The following is a 12,217-nucleotide window of genomic DNA, read 5'->3' on the forward strand; positions in this document are numbered from 1 at the left end:
GTTAGAAGAATTCATGAAGGTTATGGCCCTCAATGATTGTTAGTCAAAGTCATTACATAACATCTTTAGTACCAGTAACGTTATGCCTCTGTATATTAGTAGATGAGGAAATACAGTGGAAGTGTTTTTTTTTTTTTGTAGAATAATTCATGTTCTGTTTATTATTTTTCTGTAGGCAAGAGGTTTGCCACTAGGTGAACAGAATGTTGGGATAGGCATTTGTTCTGATTCAGCATGGCTCTATATTATAAATCTGAGCCTCATCATCACACAATGAATGATAATAATAATAATAATAATAATAATAATAATAATAATAATAATGGTTAATAAATGAGTTCCTCTCCACTTCGTCCCATGTACCAAGGTGGGAACAACATATTAAAATATAGTATATACCATGAGTTTAAACACATGACACATAAATATGGTAAAACATTTTTTTAAACTTATGCAATCAATAAATATTAAATGACTAGTGCACAATTTAAAATTTATAATATAAGATTCATAATTTAAAATCATTGTTTAGCATTCAAACAGTTTAGCTATTTGTTGTATCAATCAGGCAGGTTATTCCACAATCTTGGGCAACTGAAGAAAAAAAGGTTGCCAGCCTAATCTCAGCTGACAGGAGTAAACATTCCTCAGAGGAACAGAGTGCACAGGGGGGATTATGCAGGAGGAAGTAATCTCATAGTTAAAGTTGCCTCCAAACATGTAGGGCTTTAAAGATAATAACCAACATTTTGTACTTTTCTTAGAAACTAATTGGCAATAAATGATGTTTATATATGTGTAATATGAACACTCCTAGCTGTACTAGTGACCAGCCTAGCTGCCATGTTTTGAACTAGTTAGTTTCTGATCTTGATATAGAGGTAGTCCAATGTGCAGCACATTGCAGAAACCTAGCATTGATATTACCAGTACATGCACTACACTCTAGATCCTCCATGTCATTTGGAGTAAAGAATCCAGAACTGCCCCAAACTGTGAACACAGTATTTTAGGGGGAGCGTAACCCCACTCAGAACTGATTGATACACTTCTAAATCCAGGTTAGAACCTCTAACAGTAAGCATCTCCACCTAGATTCAGGTTCATTTTGCTTCCCCCACACCCAACCAACCAACCATAAGTCCCTCCATACTGTCCTTTGCTGAGACTGTTTTTTTCTTGTGCTTGTCCTTTACCAAAAGAACAACAGCAGAGGACTGTGCTTGGAACTCACAACAACCACACAACAATTCTTCAGAACTCGTGCAAATATATTACTAGTTTCCAGAAATTACAGTCCCTGGCAAAATTAGGAAAAGCGGGATTTTGACTGAATGATGTAACTGCAGTTCCAGACAGCACTTTAAACCAGGAGGAATTGCATTTTAAAATGTGGTTTCTGAGGCGGGTGTCCAGATGCCCTTCTGGAACCTTCTGGGAAGATAGGGAGACAGCCCTCACCTCCTCCCAAAACCCCTTTAAAATCATTTAAAATAAAATAACTTATTCAACCACCATTAAAGTCCTGCAAGAGCTCTCTTAACATTTAAGAATGACACTCCAGGAGAAGCTGGGGCCAGGAACGATTTTCCTCCTCCTACTTCTCCTGGTATATCATTCATATACATCAGGAGAGGACCCGCAGTATTTTAATGGCGGTTGGATGAATTATTTTATTTTCAATTTTTTTTGGTGGTGATGGTGGGGGGTGGGGGGGTTGGTGCCCTCAGAGTTTTCCAGGCAGAATTGAGCGCACAGCAGGTTTTTCCTGCTTTATGCCGAATGTAGTCGCATTTACATGGGAGGTCATTTGGATGCCCCCTGCAAATATCCGGAAGGGTGTACATTTTGCGCCCTGTCTTGATGGGCCCTACGAGTGCTACTCTGGGGGACATGGCATGAAGATGCACTTTCAATATATCTATTATATTTTTATCCACTACCATAACATTAATCATACAATAACACATGATGGCAAAAATACATATGGGAGATATGTATGTGTGAGCATTTCAATTATGAAGCAGCAAATCTCAGGTGTCCCCCCCCCCCCCCCCCACACACACACACACATTGCTACTTACTGGAAAACACTGGCACTTACAAGTAAACGGCCCCAGCCCAGTTTACCTGTCCAAACACATCTCCCTTTATGTACCACTGTGGAAACTAAGATCTTCTGGGGAGGCCCTACTCTCAGTCCTGCCACCATCACAGGTACGTTTGGTGGGGGTGAGAGAAAGGGCCTTCTTAGTGATTGCCGCCTGAGTATGGAACTCTCTTCCTGGCAATGTTAGATCAGCTACATCCCTCTTGTCCTTCAGAAGCAATGTAATGAGGTAAAATGGTGTCCTGAGATGGTTTTAAAGCAACTTTAAATGTGGATATAAGTGATTTTAATGTTTGTATATATTTATATTATGTATATATTTATAGTTTTATGTCCTGGCATTGAATGTTTGCCATATATATATTGTTCTCTGCTCTGTGTCCCCTGCGGGGTGAGAAGGGTAGAATATAAATGTTTTAATTAATTAATTAATTAAGTAGCCATTATGTGATCAATGGAGGTTTGTTCCCCCTTTGTTCAAGAAAGTTTGTGTCTCCATGAAAGACATGATGATATATTATACACATAGGCTTTGTATGAACAAATAACATTCAAATCATGCATTAGGCAAGAACTGTGGTTAGAAAGCAGGTATCTAGCTGAATGCTTCACATGGCACATTGGCACAAGATGCATCACATGTTCAACATACAGGTCCCTAAGGAGTGAAGAAGGTTAGAGTGAATCAAAACAAAGTACAGAAGGAAATTGAACCATCCTGTAACTTCTTAAAATGGGCAGCCTTACCCCCTTCTTTCTCCATTCCCCAATAGTGTTCTTTCCAGTCCTGACAACTCCATTAAGAGCAATAATTTTTCAAATTCTTTCATTTCCTTCCTCCCTTGCAATATAATGCCTATCATCAACTCTGCTTCTCAGTAAACATACCAATGTGTGGCCTCGACATGGGACTCATTCATTGCATTGAATGTACTGTCAATTATTGCTTAAATATTCAAGACCAGCTCTGCATCCCAACAATCAGCTGCGGCATTTTTACTCTGCTATTACCTTGCATGTAATCTCAAGGCTTTAAAAACCTGCTGTTCAGAAACTGCTCAAGCCTATCAAAAGACTCCCTCTCTTCATCCTCCCATCTTATTTAGATATGTTGGATTATGCACACATTTCATTTTAGAAAGTGATGTTTCAATTCCATTGCTTTTCAGAGATGTGGGAAAAGATGAACATTTCAGATGGGCAAACCTGAGAGCCATACAAAAACAAGTTCTCTTTCACAAGCTCTGCAATACTGTCGCTTTGGAAACTTACCCTCAAAGGTAATTATTGGTTACCATTCCATGGACTAATGAAAGGAATTCATTACTATCACAGAAGTGTTTAGATATAATTTAATTACTTGTTATTCCACAATTACATAATTATTCCATAATTACAAAATAGCTACTTTCAGTTTCCTAACACACTGCTGTCCTATTGTACAGAACAAACTTGGCCAGTGAAGCCACACCTCTATAAAAATTAAATGTTACTAAATAGTTACAATTTCAGCACAAAAGGTGGATTCTACTCATACAATAGTAATGAAATTTCTGCTGAAGAATGGAGGAAGTGTAGGCCTCCCAGGCCAGTTTTGAGATTGCTAGAGAACATCTGAAAATGCATTCCAGGGTTTTATTTTATTGTATTGCCAATAATGGACTCCTAGGGGTGTGGTGGTTTTTTGGTCACATTTAAAGCAATATTTACCCAAAAGAATAATTTCAGGAAATGGAAATATGACTTCTAAGACCTCATGGAGTGTAGTACAGCCTCATGAGTAATTGACCACACCTTTTATAGTTAATGCAAAGAATTAATTTAAAATAGTTTATTTATTTTATTTATTTAGAACATTTATACCCCATCCTTCTCAACCTCCGAGGAGGGACTCAGGTTGAATTGAAATTAGTCAAGATGGGGAAGATCCATAAAAAGATCTCTAGAGTTTTCTTTTTGTTTTTTATAATCAGTTGAGGGATTTCAACTGTGGCTTAGGTGCTAGGGTAAAATTATTTCAAACTTCTATCTATCTATCTATCAGAATTTTTCAAGGAACAATCTTTACTTGTGTATTTTGAAGACACTGAAATATTAACAGAAGGACCACAACACCGACACAAAATTGCACACAGTTCTGAGATATCCAGGTTGCTACATCAACAGAAAAGACAACAAGGGTACTGTGTACGTATCATATTTGTGTATATTTATGTGCATAGAAACTGGCATATTCAAGACAGGTAGAGAAACCGATTCCAGAACTACAAACTTTTAAACTTCCTAAAATTAAAGATATCAAATTAATGCATCCACAGAAAGAATTTTGGAGTAATGTGATAAGTAGTTGAGTGTTGTAAAACAGATTAGATAAATATCTATCACAAAACTGTAGAAACTTAACACAGAGGGGCTGAGCACGAGGACTCCCTCTCAGTTCAGAGGCAGTGTAAATTTAAAGGAGGTGTGGACAGGTCAACATTTAATGAAATTATTTTTTATTATGGATATACTATGAATTAATGAGACTATCTACATATCGTATCCTTTTAGAAAAATAAACATTTCCTTCTGTAGCTGAACATAATGTGAATATTTATACACAGGGAGCACTGTCCACCAACTTTGCTCCCCCTAATGAAATTTTCCTCCAGTTCCCAAGTTTCTAGCACTGCAATAATTTAAAATTCCAGTTGACTGTTTAAAACCCCATTTAACTGAATGTTAAGGCATTCAAAGAAACATGGCAGGCAAAGTTATCAGGAAAATGCAAACACAGCAAATGTAAGAATTCTATGTATGGACAATGATTACTGTCTCATTTTCTGTGATGCTTAAAATGAGATAGAGAAAAAAATATCAGAATTCCTATGGCAGGAAGCCATAAGAATGGCTTTAACCTCCCCCCCCCCCACTACCATGTGCACATACCACATCCTGTTTATATACAAGTTTTCCTAATAATTTCGAGTTTACAGCTACCATTATTAACCACCATTATAATGATCAGTGTAAACACATATAATGCAGACTGAACTGCATTGAACTGGATTATAGGAATCTACACTGCCACAGAAAGCTTTACTATTTAGGCCAAACCTCATGTAGTAAAGAGACGATATAGTTGCTTTATTGTTATGTGCAATGTCAGATGATGGAAACTGTTTCATCTTGTGGTATTTCAGATGATATTCTTTTTTTAAAGTTTCCAATTTTTTCATCCTTGAATTTCATGAAAATTAATCACTATAAACAAACAAGTAAAAGCAACAAACTTTAGGGAAGAAAATATATCTATTGGCACATTAGTTGAGGCTAACAGATGGCTCTTTAGTTTATATTATACTCTGTTTTATTATTCTCTGAGATTTTGTAAACCACTTCTGAAATGTATATGAAAAAGCAGTATAAAGATAATTGAAAATAAATTTCAATAAAGTAAACATCCCGTTCCCTGTTGCCAAATCACTTTTCTTTATCGACACCACATCTTCTAATCAGCAAAGAATGGACTTTACAGAGAATGGAGAGACATATAAAAACTGCTTATTACTGGGAAAGTGGGATAAACTGGGAGTAGATTTGATCACCGAGGGACAACATAACAGACAGGGGGTCAAAATGGAGATAAACATTACCTAATCTGGATGAATACTAATAGAACATTTATTGGACTCAATGTCATATCTCTGAAGAACATGGGATGTAGTTTATGACCACTCCCTCATCAGCACTAGGTTATAGCTAGTCAACTTGTAGCCCTCCACTTATTGTGGAATACAAGTGACATCATGCTTCACTACTGGTTATGCTGATTACGTTGCACCCCAACATTAAAATGCCACATATTTGCCCTTCTCATTTAAACAGATGTTAGCAAAATCCTAACAGAGAGCTCTTCAGATTACCCTAAAGAAATGTGGTTTATCATAGTAAAGTTCCTTTGCTTTTGGCACTTACTGTGGTTCCAGTGTTCACTTATTCCATAGCTACTTTTTGGATGTGCACTGGAGTTCCCAAGGTTTCTTTTACAAATGTATCTAATGCATGATTTGCTAAGGTACTCTTGAAGAGCATATTCCCTCTCCACGCAAGATCACCACTTCACTTATGCACTATAGAGCAATACTCTAAATATATGCTTACAAACTTTGGAACAATGGAAATTTTGTGTGGATGTTGAAAAACAACTCAAGGACTATAGCAAGGAACATGACTGATTGGCATATCTAATCTCATCTGAAAGAGCCCAGAGTCTCCACTGCAGACCTATCAGTACAGTAGCAATATTTCTTGGGTTCCCCTCATGAGCCACCCCCTCCATGGGGGCCAACTTTAAAACATTATTAGAAGATTAGGAAATTTTGCTCTACTGTAAGGTAAAGATAAAGGTTTCCCCTTGACATTAAGTCTAGTCATGTCTGACCCTGCGGGGTGGTGCTCATTTCCATTTCTAAGCTGAAGAGCTGGCATTGTCCAGAGACACCTCCAAGGTCCTGTAGCCAGCATGACTGTATGGAGCGTCGTTACCTTCCCACTGGAGTCATACCTATTGATCTACTCATATTTACATGTTTTCAGACTTCTAGATTGACAGAAGCTGTGTCTAACAGCGGGAGCTCACCCCGCTCCCTGGATTTGAACCGGCGACCTTTTGGTCAGCAACTTCAGCAGATCAGCCATTTAACCTGCTGTGCTGTTGGGCAATAATAATAATAATAATAATAATAATAATAATAATACACTTTACTTTATCTCCCCGGAGGGACTCAGAGCAGATTACAGTACATATAAGGCAAACATTCAATGCCATTTTGCACCAACAATGATATATTATACAATACACAGATAAGATAAAGGCCTTCCCCTTTTCTACCTCTGGCATCTGGATGCGATGCTCAACTTCTGGTCATGAGGAGGTATTCTTGTTCTATTTTCCATGCTGAAGGAGCCTGCTGTCCGTAGACATCTCTGATCTTTTTGCCACCATGTTTGCATGTCTGCATGAAATGCCCTTTTACATTCCCACTGGGGTGGTATCTATTGATTGAAATTAAGAGCATTAGGTAGGGGACAGTGGAGGGAGGGAGCTCCTCAGTAATGTGGGATCCAGTGCAGCTCTCTAGCCTTTGATATTTGTGTCTTCTTGTTTGAATGTGGAAAAGCAAAGGATCCATCTGTTATTTTGCACACAACATTTTAGTAACAATCATCATTCCTCACAATAAGGCGTAGAGATTTGAGAAGAAAATGGTGCAAGATGTGTCGGGGATGTTCTGCATAGAGGAAGACTGGCAAAACAATGTCTATACTTAATGTGGAAATGAAAAGGCAACATTTTTTCCTATAGTGTAATAATCTCTATGGAGAAATAAATGACAAAACAAAACAAAAGTCTATGTAACACAAAAGGTCTTATGTAAGACTGCATTTTTCTGTGAATATGTAGGTACCTTCCACTCTAACTAGGTTTACCATCCAGACTAATCACTAAAACTAAAAGTTCAAAAGAACCAAAGGAAATTGTTGCTAAATACTAATGCCCCAAAGTTAGACATTTTTAGTAAGCCCTTTAGATAGATGAGATTAGCAGTCTCTGCCCACAGAGATGGAGGACAGGGATTCTAAGACTTTGGATATAGCATCTGATAGCTCAATTTTGTGTAGTGCAAGAATAAACTAAAATACGCACTGAAAGCTATTTTCCTTATATAGTTCTCTGACTGTATGGCTGGCATAGAAATATTATATATTGTTGTGCACTTCTAAAAGCTATTTTTTCCAAAGTATTTGGTTTACAGCATACTATTAAATTACACTTCATGGCATTGTAACCACGTGGATTCCAGACAAACCACTGCAAAGTTTACAGCAATCTATCATTACTTTCTTTGCCTCCTCAAAACAAAACAAGAGCTAGACATTCTCTGGACATAGAAGAAAGTTTTGTGAAAGAAAGAAAAAGAAAGGGAAAATATGTCCACCCATTGCCTAAGGGTAGGGGCATATTGAAAATAAATCTTCTGAGAACAGCTGACTCCTGGTTTAAATAATCTAATACCTCAAAAGAGGGAATGTCTGTTTTGAATACATCCTTAGCTGTGCATTCCACCTTATACTCATTTCACTTCTGCTACATGTGCTCACTTGAAACATGTCCAGAGCACAAATTCATAGGCCCACGGGCTTACTGGGAGTTGTGATAGCGAATAAGGCTTTTCAAAGGAGTCGTGATTCTCATCCTGTCCAATTGAAGCGATGGCAGATCTGCAGCAAGCCTTGAGGCCAGAAAACAAAATATGCCACATTTGTTTTCTCAAGGCATCTGCTGCTAGACTGAGAAATTTATGAAGCAATCTTTGTGTGTGTGTGTGTGTGTGCGCGCGCGCGCACGCACAGCACACACATGCATGGACATATATGGTACTACAAAATAAGTTGGGACCGTGGCAACAACCCCAACACAAACCCCAGCTTATGAAGCATTAGCACCATAAATTCCTGAGTAGAATGTTATTAAAAATTTCCAGCTCTATAAATGCTGCTATTAATCACTCTCAAATTAACCTTATGCAAGTTAAATTATTATGAGTTCCTGGGCAAATTAAATTGCTATTAGTTCCAGACTTTCTACTTGATACTGGGCAGGGAAGAGAGGATTGCAAAAGGCCTACTTGTTACAGAAAAACTATAAACTCCCTTAAAACACACACAGAGAGGAATGCAAAATATGTTCTATATCTCTCCCCTTTCAAAATGGTGTAAACCAAGTACAACGTAACAAAGCACCTTTTAATAAAGCAGCCCTATAATTGCAGCTGTATATTATAATGATTCGATATAGGAAGGATTGCTGGCTTTTGAAGTGGCTCTTTTCAACAGCACCTCTTCAGTAAATGACAGGTGATAATGTGTAGCTTTATATCATTGAGGGGGTGGGGGAGACTATTCACTGCTTCCCACCAATCATAGTCTCTATTAAAAACACCTTGGAAGCAGAGGTTAGACCATCTCCCTCCTTCACTCCTCAAAACCCACCTTATCAGTTGGAAACTAAAACACATGTTGTTTCCATTGCAGTTAGCCAAGAAATACAAGGTAAGTGAGGTCACAGAATTTTTATCCACATTCCACTAGAGAGCAGTGTTCTTTTGTACAAAGCAGGTAGGTTATGCTCTGCAGAGAAACCTATGAGGGATGCCTCTTGCAAAAGCAGGAGATCTTCTGAAGTGTTTTAAAATTACACTTCTTGAAACACAGGAGAGTTGGCACGCTACAGAGAAGCAGAAAGAAACAAAATCCTGTTACCAAATTAGTCTTTACAGGGGACAATCTACCACTGCTGCCTTGTATTTCTCTGCAATATCATTATAAAATAATCTTTCCAAATCAGTATACTATTAGTAATTATATCTTGGTTTTTTCCCTGAAAGAGAAGATAGATTGCTCAGTCTGTCAGAGAGAAAGCAAAAATGTGCAGCTGTTCTAATATAATATTGTAAGTCTGAAAATGAGGATACCATTCTATATTTATTTTCAAAAGTAAGTGCCATGGTGATCTTTCAGGAGGATTGTTTAAAAGAGATGAATGTTCACTGTTTCAAAGAAATCTCAACTCATCACAGAGGATTTCTGTACCTGTTTCACAGCTTGGATGATCATCATCAACAACAACTCTAATGTTGAGAATTATTTATGCTTCTTCTATATGTGTCCAACCTTTGTATGTCAACCACCTGTAAATAGAACACAAATAACAAACAAACCATAAAGCTTTGATTGTGAACTTTTTTTAGTTTGATAAACATGGCTTACTACAAAGGCAGGAAAGGTTTGGCTATCTAGATCTTTTTGGAAAGCAGATCCTTACTTTTGCTATGCTAAATAAGTTTGATGGAACTGAGTCTGGCAATATCAGCGGAGGTTTACTTCTTCCACTCTGAAGTGGTGATAAGGAATGGCTTATATTTGACTTATTTATAGAGCAGAATCCTGACCTGGCCCATGCTACTGAAACCTGGTTGGGTGAAAGGGGAGGAGTTACTTTCTCCAAACATACCCATCAGGATTTGGGGAGAAGTGCCAGGCTTAGCTGGAAGGAAATAAACAATCTATAGTAGGAGTGGAAATTATGCTCCTCCGCCAGCTGTTATTGTACTTCAAATCCAAGCAGCCCTGGGCAACATATATTGTAGTCCTGAAGAACATTAATATTTATCTTGAGATCACCTTGTTGGAAGCAGCTCATGATTGGCATGTCACTTATGCAGTTCATTTCCATTTAATATCTTGGCCAAAATATGTGTCAGACTTAAGGCTACTTTCTGAGATGCATGAAGTACACCTGAGACTGAATCTACACTGCGAGATAATGCAGCTTCAGAATGCAGATTAACTGCATTGAACTGGATTATTTGAGTACACTGCCATATAATCCAGGTTCAATGCAGTTAATCTGCATTCTGAAACTACATTACCTGGCAGTGAAAATCCAGTATGAGAAAGCAGATCTAAATCTAAACCTTTTGCCACCAACTTCTTTCTCTCAAAGGTGCTAAAAAATTCTCATGCATGTTGATATTCCAGACAAACATGCCATTTGTATCAAGTTATTCCTTGAGAACATTTGCTTTGCTTCTTTTTGTACCTCCTCCATTCCAAGATAAATGTATTTGAGTTCCAGAAAGCAAACAATGAGGTGGAAAAGAAAATTTCTAAATCTTTTATGATACCAGCAAAAGAAAATCAACTTTACTCCTTTTCTGGTTAACACTGAGAAATCTTGTAAGGCATATGCTTCCTATACATTTGAGCAGACAAACTAATATATTTTTCACCACTCCTGAGGGACGTTTGCTGGGTTGTTTTGTGACTTGGCAGCAGTTGTATGTGGTGATAAACTACATTTCCTTTCACACATGTAATTGAAGCTACCCAAGCAAAATCAAGCCAAGAAGGAAATAAAAGAGCAGTGTCATTCCTAAGTGTATGTATGTAGCTTCTGGGTCCTAATGAGATTCCTTCCAGTTGGTGAGGATGATATGGATGGCTAGGGAGCATAATTGTGCCTAAAAATCCCAGAATTTCTATAATGAAACTGACATTATAAACCTCACACCCACCAAGGCAATGACCCCAGGGGAGCGGCTGGTCTTGAGATTATACTGACAGAACTTTTGAGAAAGCATGACTTATTTAATGCTAGCCTTAACACAATTCTGGCCAAACATCATAAAGTAGACTAATTTATGATGAGTTAAAGGCAGACATCTCACTGGGGTAGTTTAAATAACAGAGATGGTGGAAGCTAGAATGCTGTGTACATATAACAGGACAGTCTTTGCAACAGCACTCTGACGAAGGAACTCCTTGACAAAAGATCTTAAACTGGCTCCATTTCTTCTGAGCATGTAGCTGGAAACTAAAACTGTTAGTTCCGCATGGCCTTTGGTCCTTGAAACAGCTCTGGATATTCAAACTTCTTGATTAAAAATTATTTTAAAGGCGCATTTTAGCTTTCTTTAAAAGGTTATTATCTATGTATTATTTCAACCATTTTTATCTATTTGCATTGCATTGGAGTCCTCAATAGTTTGAGAAGTGATAGATAGCATAATCAATCAATCAATCAAAAATCTGGATTTTTCTTCTGTTTTAAAAACAGTGCTGCACATTCTGTACACGATGTATTTGGCACATTCATTCCACAACTTCTTTTCTATCTGTATTTCTTTCCCTTGCTTTTTTCATGTAAAAGTGTACAGTGGTATAAAGTTAGGCTGGATATCTACTGTCCAATATTCCAGGATCTGATCCCAGATTTTTTTGCTTATCTCAGATTACATGGCAGTGTAGGCTCATATAATCCAGTTCAAAGCAGATTATCTGGGATCAGATTCTAGAATATAGGGCAGTGTAGAACCAGCCTTAGGAAGTGAAGTTGCTGAGTTTTGAAGGCTGCTGCCATTACTAACAACACTTATGCTTCTGATAGCCTTTCTATAATTTTGAAATCTCTGAGATCTTGCCAGGGCTATACTGCTCTTTTTCTAGTTTTGTGTTTCCAGGACATTGAACAGTTTCACATCCTTTATCCAGAATTCCAAC

Source organism: Anolis sagrei, chromosome 2, assembly GCF_037176765.1.
Source record: "Anolis sagrei isolate rAnoSag1 chromosome 2, rAnoSag1.mat, whole genome shotgun sequence".
NCBI lineage: Eukaryota > Metazoa > Chordata > Lepidosauria > Squamata > Dactyloidae > Anolis > Anolis sagrei.